A 17,073-nucleotide genomic window follows, 5' to 3' on the forward strand; every position below is an offset into this window, starting at 1 on the left:
GAATGTAGCCCATGCTGCAGATTTCCCACCAACATAGTGCCAACACTGGCACTTTGAGGGACACTAAAGATGTTCATGGATGCCGCAGTACATTCTCACATGACCTGCTAGCAAGATTAGAGGCCTTTATTGTATAATACTCTAAATATCATTAGTTATAAGCACTCATGGCCCATTTTAAAGTCCAGCATCCAAGACCTCATTTTGGAGTGATCCCAAAGTACTTAATCATGCTGAAGATTTATCAGTTGCCATTGTTTTAAAAATGGGGCAGGTGGAGAGTGAACAAGTCCATAGTAAATGTAGGCAAACTTGTTTTCTGGAAGAAAAAAGAGGCATAAGTTGACAGAAATAAAAACTAAAGGAGAACTCTATAGCCCCAAATTGCATATGTACGTGTGGATCCCCAGAAGATCAGCCTGGCGTGTTTTAACTTCAGGACCAAAGACAGTTTATTAACAAATGACACTGTACAAAAATCAATATACAAAATCCCACTATGCTAGTACCCTAGTATTTATTATTTATTTGTAACGTTTATATGCAGCTAAATATAATAGAATCTCCCAGCGTTTCACAATGTTAATATACATGCAAGCTACATTCCCTTGCATGGAGTCTGCACAAACCAGGCCAAACAAAAAGAAAACACTGTTTTATGGTTGTGTGACCAAGGACTTATGTAAGCAGCATTAGAAAAAAGAGGGTACAAAAGGATAGTTCATGAAAATAACATACATAGCAACATGATGTAGACTGAATGGTTTTCTGAAGTTACAATAACAGTGTTGAATGTTTGGCTGTTGTTTTGCTGTTGCTCCATATCGGTTTCTCCATTATGCAGAAACACCTAGCACTATTTGACATATTGTGGCAGCCATACTCATATCACATTTATGACATGTTGGAAGTGAGCTTTTCTTAAAATAACCCTCTCATTTCAACAGATATTACGACTAACAGCAGACTTCAACAACATAAGCCAAAAGTAAGCTGCAATACAGAAGGAGCACACAGACATATCCCGTGCTATTTTCACTTCCTCACTCTTACTATCTGTCATTAATACTGAAAGGCCTAGTAGTTTAAGAAATTATCAAAATCAAAAGGCAAGCTTTAAAGAAGACTCTTGACAATACAGATATGAGGATCAAAGCTCACTCTGCTTTATAATCATACCAAGAAACAAGGATTCCACTTTCAGTCAGCTCCATATATAGACTCTGGTTAGTGTTGTAGTACAGAGATATCATTATTTATTTATTAATTTATTAAAGCATTTGTATCACGCCTTGTATCACAAGGTTCTCAGGGCTGCCTACAGATAAAATTATACAACAATATAAAACAATAAATATACACAGCTAAAAACAAATTAAACCATTAATCAAGCTAAAACCAGTATAGAATTTAAAAGCAATTAAACCAATTAAAACAGTTAAAACAATGTGCAAGCTTGGTGAATTTAGCCATCAAAGGCTTTGCTAAAAAGCCATGCCTTTACTTGGCGTCAGGCCTCTAAGGGGAGGGTATTCTACAGTTAGGGTGCCACAACAGAGTCCCACAATAGTGTATGTCTTATGTTGGTGGGATGCAGAGGAAGGCTCCTCCAACATATCTCAAGTCTTGGGGTAGGCATATATAGGGAGAGGTGCTCTCAAGTATTGAGGTCCCAAGCCGTTTAGGGCTTTAAATGTCATTACCAATACCTCAAATTCTGACTGAAAGCATACAGTAAGTGTTATATGGGCTTTGTGGGATGTACCAGTCAGCAGTCTAGCTGCTGCATTTTGCACTAGCTGCAACTTCCAAGTCATCTTCAAGGGCAACCCCATGTAGAATGCATTGCAGTAGTCTAATTGGGAAGTTACCAGTACATGCACTACTGTGGCTAGGTTATCCCTGTCCAGGAAAGGCCATAGCTGGCAGATCAGTTGAAGCTGGCCCTGAGTACTCTGGGCCACAGAATCCACCTAGGCCTCCAATGACAAAGATGGATCTAGGAGTACTCCCAAGCTATGCACCTGCTCCTTCAGAGGGAGTGTAACCCCATCCAGAACAGGTCGTTTACCCAGTTCCCAGACTCAGGAACCACAAATCCACAGAGCTTCCATCTTATCAGGATTCAGCTTCAGTTTATTGGCCCTCATCCAGCCCATTTCAGCCTCCAGACACTGGCCCAGCACCTTCACCACCCCAGCTGACTCCAACGACAAGGAGAAGTAGAGTGGAGTATCATCAGCACACTGATAACCCTCAAACCCCAAATGACCTCACCCAGCAGCTTTATATAGATGTTGAACAGTATGGGGAATAGAATAGAGCCCTGTGGCACCCCACAGCTTAATAGCCATGGGGTGGAACAGTAATCCCCCAAAACCATTCTTTGGAATCGGCCGTGCAAGTAGGAGCGGAATCACTGTAACACAGTGCCTACTACTCTCATCTCGCTGAGCCGATCCAGTAAGATACCATGATCAATGGTATCAAAAGCCGCTGGGAGATCCAGGAAGATCAACAGGGTAGCACTCCCCCTATCTTTCAGCCAGAGTAGATTGTCAGTCAGAGCAACCAAGGCTGTTTCAGTGCCGTGCCCTGGCCTGAAACTAGACTGAAATAGGTCCAGATAATCAGTTTCTTCCAAGAACATCTGAAGCTGCCCAGCTACCACATGCTCAAGCATCTTACCCAAAAAGGGAATATTAGCGATGGGGTGGTAGTTCTCACATACCTCTGGGTCCAGGGTGATCCTCTTCAGGAGAAGATGCACAACAGCCTCTTTCAAGGTAGCAGGCACCACCCCCTGACAAAGTGAGGCATTTACCACCCGCTGGACCCACCCAATCAGACCACCACAGCTGGATCGTATTAGCCAAGATGGACAAGGTGGGACAGACTGATTCCAGCTGATCCCAGAAAGCATGACCAGACGTGGCACTGGACACCTCCCCAGGCTCTGCGATAACTGTGGCATCAAATTCTGAGTGAATACGAGCAACTTTCTCCTCAAAGTGCCTAGTGAATTTATTACAGCAGATGACCGAGGGTTCCAATCCTGGTTTCTCTGAGCAGCCTTTTCCCAACAGGCTCTTCACCACTTGGAATAGTTCTGCTGGGCGGCATTTTGAGAATGAAATTGAGGAGGCATAATAAGATGCTTTTTGCCATCCTCACTGCCACACAATGAAGAGTCTTTGCTAACCTTCTATCGTACTCGCTCTGAGACCTGCTCCACCTGCATTCTAGCTGTCGTCCATCCTGTTTCATTACCTGTAGATCTTCTGTAAACCAAGGTGAGTTACAGGCTCCTCAGCATCGGAGTGGGTGCTCGAGAGCGATTGTTTCAATAGCCTTTCCCATCTTACCAATCCATAGTGAGACCAAGGCCTCAACCGAATCGCCAGCCATATCAGACGTAAAATCCCTCAGAGCATTCAGGAATCCTTTGGATTCCAGAAGTCTCTGTGGGTGGACCATCTTAATTGGTCCCCCACCCCTGCAGCCAGGCTCTGCTACCAGCAAACCAAATTTCACAAGCAAATGATCTGTCCATGACAACGGGGTTGTTGAAAGTCCCCTCCCCCCAAAAAACAGATGATTCCCCCATCCAACCAACAGTAAAAACCAGATCTAGGGTATGTCCTACCACATGTCTTGGGCCAACAATGTACTGAGACAGCCCCATAGTTGTCATGGTAGCCACGAAGTCCCAAGTGAGCCCTGGCAGGACAGCCTTGGTGAGGGGGGTGTTATTAGGCATTCTAGAAGTTGCCAAATTTAAGATCTATCTGATACCCTTACTGGGAACATTGAAGAGGAAGAATACCCTCCCACTTAAGGCTATTTTACACATTAGTTTTCCTACAGAAATGTGTATAGAAATATTTGTTTATTTATTTATTTTATTTGTATCTTTCTACCAAGAAAAATGACACTCATGGGGGAATAAATAATGTCTAAATGTTCACTTACGTGAACATCCTACACCCAGCACCCTTCCGTATTCCTATAGCAAAAAAATAACATTACATCACTGTATATTGACATATTGCTCAGATAGGATACTTCTACACTAAGAACTTAGTGTGCAGTCGTCATGCTTTGCCCTATCGCTTTTTATGGGTGCTTATATAACACAAGCATTAAATTATAAAGTGGGTTTTCCTTTCTTCTTTCTTCAGACTGAAGAAAATTCAACTTGTAACATTTCCCACTCTGTCTGGAAAACATGCTACGTGTCAGATGTGCTTGGCAGTTGAATTAACAATTGCCAGACATGTGTAGGTATTAAAGAAGCCACATTCACAGTAATTAAGACTGACAAGTCAGAAGTGACACTGCAAACATCATATCTACCAGACTTCGGGAATTAACAGCCAGAGGCAAACACAGACTAGATATTGGAACAAAGAAAGGGAGATTAAATATTTAAGCAAGGAAGCAGTAGCACAAGTCCAGCTGGGGAAAATAAGGAATGCCCAGCACGTTACATAATATCACTAACTGGCCATGTTTACTCATCATGCTAAACCAGCCTTTCCCAACCTGGGGCCTGCCAGATGTTTTGGACTACAACTCCCAGCTTTTCTGACCACTGGCCATGCTGGTTGGAGCTGATGGGAATTTAGGTCCAAAAACTCCTGGAGAGCACCAGGTTGGAGAAGCCTGTGTGGAACCATAGCTTAGATGACATGAATGAGCAGGAATGAGTTGCAGAAAGTCTTTTGTTTTGACACCCCCTCTCCACACACAGCCGTAAAGAGTTTGGAATCTCTCACTTCTGCTATTGCTTAATTATAGTGCCATCTGGACTGATAAGCTGTGGTTAACATTACATATGATTAGTTTCAAATAAGCCATCCCCAATTCATAGTTACTTAAAGTGACTTACTTGAAATTAACCATTGCTAAAATTAGCCACACTTCTGAGTCCAAACATGACAAGCCGTAGTTAATCAAAAACAGACCAGGAATCTTCCAAACTCCTCCTTACTGCCACATTAATATTTGAGAAGAAGCATGTGAACCTGAGACTTCTTGTGGCTCATTCATATCATACTAAATTATTCTTTAACATGACATCCAAACCAGGCCACTATGTCTATTTAAGAACTGAACTTTTCAGAATTGCACAGAAACTGTCATTTCCAAAGTATTGCAAATACAACTGAAATAATTATTTGGCACAGCAGTCTCTTTACAATGCTCTTTATGTAGGCCACAGTACTCAAAACTAAGTCTGGGAGGGAACATTCAGCGTTTAAATAACAAGGAATAAAGTGCAGCAGATTTACATCTTGGAAATACTCATTTTGGTTTCCCACTAGGTTAACTGATTGAAAACCACACCACATATATATATACTGCTCTAGAAAGTTACTCCTTGAATTGATTCACATTCAAGATAGTTTTGCACCATCCTAGTTAGAAATATAAGCACATAATTATTTGGAGGAACAAGCTTTTTGTTCCTCCAAATAATTATGAGATAGTATAATGTTATACATGAAGGTTTTAATTAGTGCTGTCACCTAGTAAGAGAAAATGTGCAGAACAGCTCTATGCACATTTACTCAGAAGGAAGCATCATGTGAACCGCCCAGGGAGCTTTGGCTATTGGGCAATTCAGAAATGAAATAAATAAAATGTGTTCAATTGGCTTACTTTTAGAAACGTGTATGGAATAGCCATAGTCAAGTCAATGTACACATTTTAATACACTAAGATTTTGGGGATAAGAAAGTATACTTTGTTTCCAGAAAATCAGTATGTGTTGCAGCAAGCACTATATTGGAAGTCCTATCTAAGAGAAGAGGGAATACCTCTTCTAAGATGGGCAACTACCACTCACAGGTTGCTTAAAATGTAATAAATTACAGTATATAATAATTTAATATAATTTATATAATTTATAATTTTTATAATTTATATAATTTATAAAAAAAACCTGTTGCATAATAGATTTTAAAAGACGTCCCCAATTAGTCTAACTAAAAATCCCTGAGTTTTTAAATGAAAAGATTTGTAATCAATTAATATAGCCAATCAACTGAATGTTACAGCCTTATTTACGCTGCACTCTCCAAAGCTGTATTCTCTTACCAACACTTTTTCTCCCTGCCCACACTAGATTACACAAGTTACAATGGGCTAGACCATGTCTGCCTAGATACATCAAGCAGCACAGCAAGTCAGCAGCAGGGGTTTTTTTTCCCCATCAGAAGAAACCAAACAACTGCTTCCTCATGTATTGGTCACATTTGCTTCCTGCCCTTCCTCCAAAGAACTCTGGCATAAAAGACTACAACATTCAGTCAATTGGTAAATCTTTCCAACCACCTGTGAGGGTAAATTGGGTTGATAATGGTTTGCTCGGTAAGCAGTTGCTTTTTGCTTACTTTATGTAAATTGCACTTGGAATTTATTTCCCACTTTAACACTATATCTCAGAAGAAGAAAATCCTGGACTAATTCTCTCATTCATTTTTTTAAAACTGACAAATAAATGCAGTCTCAGAAACCTGCTATCTTGTTTTCAGCACTAGGGTCAAAGTTTAGTGTTAGAAAGTGTTCTTTTACAGACACACCACCAGCTCTTGTTTCAAGTTAGCCAACTAACTAAAGTCATGTGTTTTGAAAGAGACTTTCTGATAACAGGAAGCAACAGGCAGAGCCAAGTCAATGCTTTAAGTTCACTTTTGGGAAGCACAAGTGACATTTTCTTGAAAAACATTCAATCAAAATGCCAGTATAAATCAACAAAAGATTATGAATTCTCATCTCTACTAGCCTGCCTACTTGTGAAGTTTCCTTCCTAGAAGTATTTTAATATACATTCAGTTGAACAAATATATTAACTGTGTGCCAAGTACTACAAATTCTGTGCCCAGAACTATACAATTAGATATATAGTTTACCAAGTAATATACACAATTTACTATTGTTTTAATATTTTTTTACTTTGAAGACTTTGGGATATTTTGAAATGAACTGGACTAACATAGGGAAAGGGGAAGAAGAGATGCACATACTTGCAACAGAAAGCCAGGAGGACAACAGAAACTATGAACTATAGGGAAGCATTGATTGTGTTCAGACAACACAATAACCCACAATAGGTTAAATAAACCACAGCGGTTTATTTAACCCACCGTGGGATATTATGTCATCTGTCAGGTAATTCTTAACCCACAATGGCTTATTTGGCCCAAATAACCCACAGTCTGCAGAGAGGGTTATTTAACCGGTTGTGGGTTATCATATAATCTATTAAGCATCATGGGTTAATTGGTTCATCTACAGTCACGTGGCAATTGTGCTTCAGTTTGCTGCCGCCACTCTATTTCAGCAGTGGGGAGAAATGCGCAATTGGGCACATGGTAAATCATCTATCCCAGCAATGGCTATAGGGGAAATGCGCAATTGCACTTTGCATCGTAGTGACACAGACAGCACTTAAAGATGTCTATGCCAGCAAACTTCCAAGGATTTATTTGTGCCACCCCCCCTTTTAGATGAACATGAGATTTTCCCACAGGTGTTTCCGAACTAGCCCCTGCTGTGATGTATGAATGGGTGAAACAGCGCCACTGCATGGGCGGGAGGGCTGTAGTGGGAAGGGGGCAACAGATTAGGCACAGTAGTTTAATAAGCTACACAACTTATTATGTGGTGGGGCATCGTGGACTATTTCAAAAACAAGCTATAGTGAATAGCTTATTAACCCATTGTGGATTAAAGTGACATCCGAATGCAACCATTGTAACTTGTTCAATGACCTGCACCCTTGACTTGCCCTGTTTTCTGACTACCTCCTGTCCATTTTCAAAATTCTTCCTCTGCAACTGTGAGGCCAAGAAACTTGATTTAACACACTTCACCTTATACAGATTTCATGGAAGTTAAGAAACTTAGAAGAAAGTCCTATGCCAGATCAACACAGTATGACGCATGCAAAATAATGCATACCTCTTTATGGGGCAGGTAGTTGGGAAATAGTCTTTTTTTACCGTTCCTGCGTGGTGCAGAGTGAAGGGGACAGAGGTATGAAGCAGCTCTCAGTTGCCTAATATTTTATCAAACCCTAATCCAGTCTGCTATAGTATTTATTAACAACTAGTGACCTCTCATGTAAGCAACTCTTATCACATCCTATGACATATTTACTTGCATCTTTTTTTTAATCTAGAAAGACGGTGTCCTCCCATTATTTGGCAATTATTTTGCTCTTCGTACTATAGCTAAAGCCAACACAACTGCCTTGTTTGACTTTTTGTGTAATAGCCTTGGACCAAAGTTTTCCAAAGCTCCAATAGATGCTATTTGTGCATAAGCCAGCTAATGAATATGGAAAACAGTATAGTATGCCCACGTGCAGAAGCCCAGCTGTGCATGCCATTCACAGCTTTGACTTTTAGTAATGCTAGTTAGGTACTGCCTCGTAGGATTGCTCCATAACTTGGCAAGACCAGTCGCTTGAAAGATTAATAGTTAAAAGTAGCAGATGCTTGTGTGTTCAGTTTACTGCTGCTTGTTGCCATCTTCTCAGAATATCCCACTGTCCTATTCATTTACAGAATATGAAGCCTCACCATATGTTTCAAACTTTAACTAGAAATCAGTTTTCTTTATACTTTTGTGCCATACTATACTCCGACTCCTACTGCCAGTAGCCTGTAAACCCACCCACAAGGATCCATGCCAATAGATAATTTTTTCATCATTTGAGAACCATTTTAATGCTGCTTGATAAATAGAATCTCAAACATTCCTTGTACTGAAAAAGGGAGTCGACCAGTCATACATTCTCTCAAGTATAACCTATTTATCCTCTTTTAATTGAATTTTCATTAGATGTATTACAGGCAAGATGCCATCACACAGTGTGCACCGCTGTTTGTCTGCCCACACCATACCCATCTTGGTTGGTTATGAAGTGCAGAGGGAGACTTCAAACCTATATGTTAATATACATATTTCTCCATCAGAGAAAGACATTCCAGAAGAATTGAACAAGAGCAGTTGTTAGGTCTCTGCTAAAGAAAGCCTTCCTAGACCATTGTGAACTGGGAAATTATACAACAGTATCTAATATCCCCTTTCTGGCCAAATGTGGTGGTACAAGCTATGGACAAGGACCTCCTGGAACTTGTGAACAGAATGGATTTAATCTGGCTTCCAGCTAGGCTTTAGGGCTAAAAGTGCTTTCATTTTGCAGCATTTATTGGGAAAGACATAGGGGAAGCATAATCATTTTGATGGCTTTAGACCTATTAACTTTTCAGTACACTCAATCTTGGTATTCTTCTACACCAACTGTGCAGATTAAGCGCTAGAGGCACTATTCTTCAGTGTTTCCACTTCTGTAATACAAAACGGTTGGTCCAGAAGATGGTACTGGGAGACCAGTGCAACTTTACAGGGGAGTTGTCTTGCAGGTTTCCACAGGGTATTATTTTGTCTCATGTGCTTTTAAAGATCAACATGAAGCTTCTGGTAGATGTTCTCTGGGGATTTGGGTCAAGGTCTTACCAGTATGTTCCCTTTCAGTATTCTCCTTTTCATCAGAGCCTGAATTTCTAAAACCTCAGTTATGGAATGGATGGAAGCAAACTTGATCCAGAGAACATATTCTCACAACACATAGGCCACAGCACAGGGTAGTAGTGGATATGGTCACAGTTGCCTAAAAGATCAGATACACAATCTAGGACTTGTAGATCCAAATTTGCTCCTGGTGGCAGCCAAAGCCATATATATGAACTTTTGAATGCTAGCTGTGGCCCTTCCTGGAAAGTCAGGGCCTTGTTACAACTTTGCCCAACTTGTTACTATTTCAAACAAAATTAATTGTGCTGGTCTTCACCTTTAAAGCCCAACAGTGCCCGTGTCCAGGTATTTGAGAGAGCACCTTCACCTTATGTATATCTGTAAGCACACACACATACATAAAGTACATGCACACACTCACACACCCAGAGTTATGACTGAGTGATAAGGCCCTACCAAAAACAAGGCTTTTACCAGCAGCTCCCCCCCCCCCCCGGGAGAATGCTGTCCTGAAAAAGCTCAACCAAATCTTTTTCACTGGCTCATTGAGGTAAGATTTTAGTTCATTATTGTGACCGATTGTTTTTTAGGAATTAGATAGTTATTGCCTCTAGTATTATACATTATTTTTTAATGTTGTGTCACTGTTCTTTGTATTTTATCATACATTGTAAGCTGCTTTGGACACAACTGTCAAAACTGTAGGCAGCTGTGCCCCAAAAAAACTTTTAAAGTCCAATTAGAATACATTACCCGGAAGATGTAGATATCAGCATGGCCATTAACTGGAAAATATAACTTCTAAGGTACATTTCAAACTCTATTCCTGAAATCCAGTAACACATGCTTTACATACTGAAGGTTCCAAGTCCAGTCCCTGCAACCTCCAGGTAGGGGTGGGAAACACCCGTCTGAAACCTTGGAGAACCACTGAATATTGAGCCAGATGGACCAACGGATTGACATACGACAGCTTCGTATATCCAAGGCTACCATAGATGGCTTAAGACATTTGGAGCCCAAAAGAACATTCAAATGAAAGTTATAAAGGTATAAACTATGTAATTATCAGAATACCTCACTGTCCTCTTCATTTACTGACTATGAAGGCCTCACCATAGGTTTTAAACTTGAACTAGAAATTAGTTTTCTTTAAAAATCTGTGCCATTTAATAGCACCCCAAGATCTACCACAAGGCTAGAGCCAGACTTGCATACTACCCTTATTATAATCCTAGTTCTTTCCCAACTTTGTTGCCCCAGTCCATGGTGTACAGCTGACAACTACTACTACTTATGATGAACATAATCATCATCATCAAAGCTCTACTAGTTACCACAAAAATAAACACCCGTAGTGTACATCCTATATATTTATGCGAGCTTTTTGTCAGAGCTTAAAGGAAAGTGAGAGAGCAATCTACAGTCCTATATGTTTTGAGTCCCAACATGTGGCTGTGGCCATCACTGTGCCTGCAGACATTAGTGTCTTCCAGACTCCCTGCCCCCCCCCATTTTTTTTAAATTAAAACAATTAACTGGCATGATGGTGTATTACAAAGTGCCATATTTATTTCCAAGTTTGGCCCCATGTGGCCCCAGAAGATGCTCTGTACCACCCCCAGCTTACCTTTTCTTTTTTTCTGGGTGGCTGTGATGCTTCAAAACAAATCTGTGAATCTGTCTTATCAACTTTGGCAGCCATTTTGTGAATGGGCAAACCACCCTTCATTGATGTCATTTGTGAGAGTGCCTGTAACATTCTCTAAATGTGCCCACCAGCATGAAAAGGCTGGGGACTCCTTAGGATTATGGCCTTACTCCACTTAAGCTAAGTGAGAATGAACAAAGATTTTATGTTAGAAAAGATCTTAAATGTTTCTGTAAACAAACCTGTCACAATTTAAGTGATAAGAGTTGGTTCACTCCGTTTCTGTTCAGATTAGGGCTAGGAAACCCAATAGAGTTAAGTTGTGTTTAAGGAAGTCAGTTTAATGGAACCCATTAAATTATACGGACTCATTATTTACCAGATTCTGACTCAGTAATATCAGAGCTCAAACAGGAAAATATATCTAAAGTTCTACTGTGAGACTAGAATGGATAAATGACATCTTTTTTCCAGCAATAACTCTCATCCATATTGTGAGCAAGGCATTTCCCCTATCAGTACACGAGGGGGACCAATACTGCCTTTGCTAAACAAGATTGGTTTACATAGTGGGTCAGAATAGGTTTAAATGGCTGTGTGCACTTTTCAAATGGAGCTGTGTCACTACACTATCTACAGAGGAAAGCCTCCCCTCAAATCCCCTTGGCTGGGAATAAAGTCTGGCTGTGCCTGGTATACGTGACTATCCGCGGCTTGTAAGGGCTCTGCACGACACAATAGGCAATTGAAGGCATACTTGGTTATTGCAGTGCTCACAGGGTGAACTAAGGTCAGTAGCAAGCAGACAGAGGGCTACTGAAGGTTTCTCATCAAGTGGAAGCAAGACAACATTCCTTTTCATGACAGCCATAGCATATTCCACAATAACCAGGTCGTCCCTGTTGTTTAGGCATTCATTTCATTGAACTGTGGGCAAAGCAAAGACATCACACTGATACTTCTATGAAAACAATACCTCATCTTCCAATAAGAACACAATTTCTCAACACTTTACATCATAGCCTGTCAGGTTGCTTAAACACAGCAAATAGAAGCATTAAACACTAGAGATCAATTCACACATCTTTATGCAGGATTCGCTGTTTTAATGGCATCAGTTTGAGCTACTGCCCATATTTTTCTCAAAACAGTATCTATGTGACTCTGTTCATTTCCCAGCCAATGGAAACCAAAGAATTAACTCACATTAGAGGCTGGGTTTTGTTTAAATGTGAAACAACTCCTTGAGAAGCAGAAGCATTTCTGGGCTCTTAAGTTTGTTTAAAGTACCAACTGCACAAGAACATATAAATTATAACCTGCCCCTCAAACAATTCTACAGAGAAGTCCTTGAATTCACTTTCATGACAGGACATTGTTGAGATACTTTATTTAACAAGGAAGGAAAGAAGAAAGAAAGAAAGAAAGAAAGAAAGAAAGAAAGAAAGAAGACTAAAATGATACTCATGAATTATTACGTTTCTGCGAATGCCAATAGCTGCTGAAATACTGTGTAGGTGGAACTAGGGTTTGATTTGTTTTTTTACTCAGATAATAAAATTGGGATTTTTATCTGGCTCATACTTTTTCTTCTAGCACATGTAACACATTTTAAAATGGGTTCTTTGAGAGAAAACAATTTATAAATACATATTTTAATGCAAATTTTAATTCAGATTTTTAAAACAAAATTCTCAAATCAATGCAGAAATGGGATTGAACAGAGTCATGGGTGAACACATGCAAAGCAATGTAGACTTGGTATAATGTGATCCATCCATCCCTCATTGCAAGTAGTAACCTTTCTAGTAACTTCTATCAAAATTATGCTTTAATATAAGTGTCACTTCCAAATTCATACTTATATAGACATGGATCATGTCCTAAGATGTGTGCACGTAATAACTGTTCAATAGGCTATTAAAATGCACCTTGGGAAAAAGTCCACAAGTCAGGCAATTAACCACACATCCTGGTGGTGAGACAGACAAGCTAATCTTAATCATTATAGAATAGCATTTACATGAATCTGATGTTCATCTTAAGATGCAGGTCTATAAAGTATCAGAAGTGACCATATCACAAACCACTGAACAACACTGGCCCACACAGTGCTTAAAAGCTAAGTAACTGTGTATATTTATTTAGAATATCACATGAGATTCCAAAATTGTGTACAATATAAACAATAAAACTAACACCCAACAGCCATAATAAAAGACAACAAAAAAAGATTTCCATTAACATTTCAATTAGAAATGGACATTAAGAACTAATATAGAAATCAAAATACCTGGGTGAAAAGATACATCTTAACTTGGAAGTGAAAAGACTGCAAATTAAGCAGCAGGCGTGCCTCTTTTGGGAGCATTCCAAAGCCAGGACACCATTACAAAGAAAGCCCTCTCTCTTGTACTTACACAACTCATGTCCTATAAGGAAGGCACTTGAGGCAGGGCCTCAGCAGAAGATCTTATGCTACGAGAAGGGTAAGTATTTGGGTCTCAAGCTATTTAGAACTTTAAAAGACAACTCAAGTACCAGCACCTTGAACTGGCACCATAAACAAATAAGCAATCAGTGAGGTATTTTTAAGATTAGAATGATGTGAACCAACTCAGCCGTGCCAGTTAGAAATCTGGCAGCCAATTTCTGCACTAACTGGAGCTTCCAAGTCATCTTCAAGGGCAGTCCCGCATATAATGCATTGTAGTAATCCAACACAGAACATGGATCACCATGGCCAGACTATCCCACTCTGTTTTGAAATGTCTGCAGCTGGTAAATCAGCCAAAGCTGGTAAAAGGGCCTCTAGTGACAAAGCTGGATCTAGAAGCACCCTCAAGCTGCGAACCTGTTCAGAGGAGCACAACCCCATCCAAACTAGGCTAAACACCATTCCCCCAACCCATCTACCCACAATGCCTCCATCTTTTCAGGATTCACTTCAGTTTATTGGCACTAATCCAGCGAATGAAATACTTATCAATTCTTAGTGTCAACAATTGGACTAGAAGATTTTTCACCTCATAGATTTGTGTGTTTTTAATGTTGCGTACATCATCATGGAATCCCTTGTGGAAGAAATTCCATTTTTACATTTTAGAAATAAATAAAAATGTACTAAGAGTTTTAGTGACAGTAGTAGTAAAGAAGCTTCTGGCAGTGATTAGCTGAGGTGCTCAGAACAAAGAAAAAAGGCCAAGAGAAGCCTGGGGCCTAGAAGATGACTATTGTCACAAAAAGTTGGCTGGAAGAATGAGGGCAAGAGGAGGAAAACCAGAAAAAACAGTATAATCAGGGGAAAGGTGCACATAGGTAGGTACTGCAGAAGTGAGAGAGGCTGAAATTCATCTATTGATTTGAAATATCCAGCCAAATATCTGGCTTCAGGGATCAAATCTTGTTTTATGATACATTTAGTTATACAGCTGAATTAGCTCTTTTTCAATTATTGTACAGTTGGCTTGTCTGCACCTTCATTGCATGTGTACAACCCTGGAAAACATTACAAGAAGCAACATGCAGCATTTCCAAGTGGGAGGAGCTATAGCTCACTGGTAGAGCACATACTTTGCATGAAGAAGGTTCTAGGTTCAATCCCTGGCATCTCAGGTACAGCAGAAAAAACTCCTGCCTGAAATCCTACAAAACCGTTGCTATTCGGCATCAGCACTACTTGGCAAGATGGACAAATGATCTGACTTTGTATAAGACAGCTTCCTATGGTCTTAAGACAACAATTAAGGTAATTTGGTCCAAGTTGTAGACCCCCAGACAGAGAGTCTACTTGTTTTGAAGGAATATAGATGTCAAAGCTCAGATATGAGAAAATCACACAATGCTTATATCCATTGAAAATTAGTCTGAGATTATGAAGTACTCAGATAGAGACAAACTTAGGAGAACAAACACACTCTCCAATCAATGCAAACAGAAGTCTAGAGCCCTAATCAGGTGTTATTTACAGTAGTTAATAAGCAAGCAGGGATAAAGTTAGGCTGAATAGATCCTCTCCCAGTGACATGTGTGCGACCTAGCCCTCCCCAGGCATCTGTGTATACACACAGGAAGTGTGTATTTATTTCTGTAGGAAGGGGGGCTTCTTAAACACACGGACTTCCACATAAGCATGAACCCCAACAGCACAAGTTTCATGCTCACATGGAAGCCACTGCATGCAGAGCTGTACACATGAAAAAACCCTTCCTGCAGCCATTCACACGGCCACCAAGCAGAGGAACTATGTGATATATGCAACATTGAAGGACAGCTACTCAGCAGAGGCCCATCCACACACAAACATTGAGATAACTACAGTTAAATGATACCTGAAAAATGTCCTACAATTTCCAGCATGACTGGCCTGAAGGGATGCTGGGACTTGTATGACTTCTTTCTGTGTAAACATACATAGGATTGTGCCCTAAATAACAGAAACCAACATGCTTCCAATACCATGACTGTGACCAGGAACTGGGAAAGCTTTGTAGGACATATAGTTTGCAACAACAGCGTAGGCAATCAAGAACAGAGACAGCCTGCTTATTCCTTAGTTTCATAACAAGCAAGGGTGTGATTTAGCATGAACAGTGTGCCATTTCTTTTTATACCAAGTGTTCAAATTCCACAGAAAATGAAATGGAAGTGAATCAGGTTTTAACTAGCAAAACTGAATTATGAAACACCATAACCAATCAAATGTATATTTTGTTCAATATTTTTCTATGAAGCATCTCAATCAAGAGATCAGGATTAAACTACCATTATAACCAAAATGGGAATATTCACACCACTTCCAGGTGTGGTGCATTTACAGTCTACTCCAAAGTTCACTCAGCAAGTGAGCATACCCAAGTATTATCTCAATACAGGGTACCTTTATTTTCATGCTTTTCTCACTAATCTCAGAAGAAAGTGTAGAATATATGCAAGAATTAGAACTACTTTGTATTTAAGCACTCCCCTGGTAGCCACACGCAACGAAGAACTGCATGCAGGTGAGAATATGGAATTCAATACAGGTTAGTGGGCTGGTGGAGGAAGGATGGAGCTCTCTGTCCCTCCAGTGTGGCCAGCATAAAAACCAAATGGGTTGTTTGAGGGATGCCCTCTCCTCCATGTCCAGCATAAAAATGAGGAAGACTGCTTGGAGGAGGGTTGGAGCTCTCTGTCCCTATTCTGCCAATTCTCAGCAGTCTAGTAAAAACTCTTGTAGGCTCATTTACAAGGCTGAATTAGAATTAGTGGCATTCCCATTGCTAGTTACAATTCAGGAAGGTAGCTCATGTCCAACATTTCTTTTCCAGTAAAATTTTTCACAATACTACCATTGATAAATGATTTTATACCAAAATAGGACTGTGATATGTTAAGGCAACCCCTTTTCATATATACTGTAAGCCAGTAAACATTCAGGTTTAGTCATTAGTCAAGCTAGCCTACTAGTACTCCAGCCTTCCCCAACATGGTGGCCTCCAAATGTTTTGGGACAACAACTCCAAACACTTCTGAGCATTGTATACGGGCTGGACTGATGGGGGTTGAAGTCCAAAGCACCAGGAGGACACCAGATTGGGGAAGTCTGATCTATTCGATTTGTCTGAGATCCTTTTAAATGAAGACCTAATAAAGGGGATTCTAGTCCTTGAAAGTTTGAATGTTCACAAAACTATTGTTATTTTGTTGTAACAGAGCTAGCCCCCTAGAATTTAACTAGAGATGCCATGGACTGAACCTGGGATCTTCTGCATGAAAAAGAGAATGAAGTCAGTGTTCTACCACTGATACAGGACCTTTCCCCATTGTAGATTTAATTAAGTATCCAATACATCCCTTCTTAAAATTAAAAAGTTTGATGTTCCCTGGCACCA

The 17,073-nt window shown here is 40.0% G+C and overlaps 1 protein-coding gene across 3 annotated transcripts in view; it reads right to left on the reverse strand.

Annotated features, from left to right (window-relative positions):
* Nucleotides 1-17,073, reverse strand: part of SLC16A1 (solute carrier family 16 member 1) — a 74,337-nt gene that overhangs the window by 34,625 nt on the left and 22,639 nt on the right. The gene's annotated exons all lie outside the window — the stretch shown is intronic.

This window comes from Elgaria multicarinata, chromosome 1, assembly GCF_023053635.1.
Source record: "Elgaria multicarinata webbii isolate HBS135686 ecotype San Diego chromosome 1, rElgMul1.1.pri, whole genome shotgun sequence".
In the NCBI taxonomy this organism is placed as follows: Eukaryota; Metazoa; Chordata; class Lepidosauria; order Squamata; family Anguidae; genus Elgaria; species Elgaria multicarinata.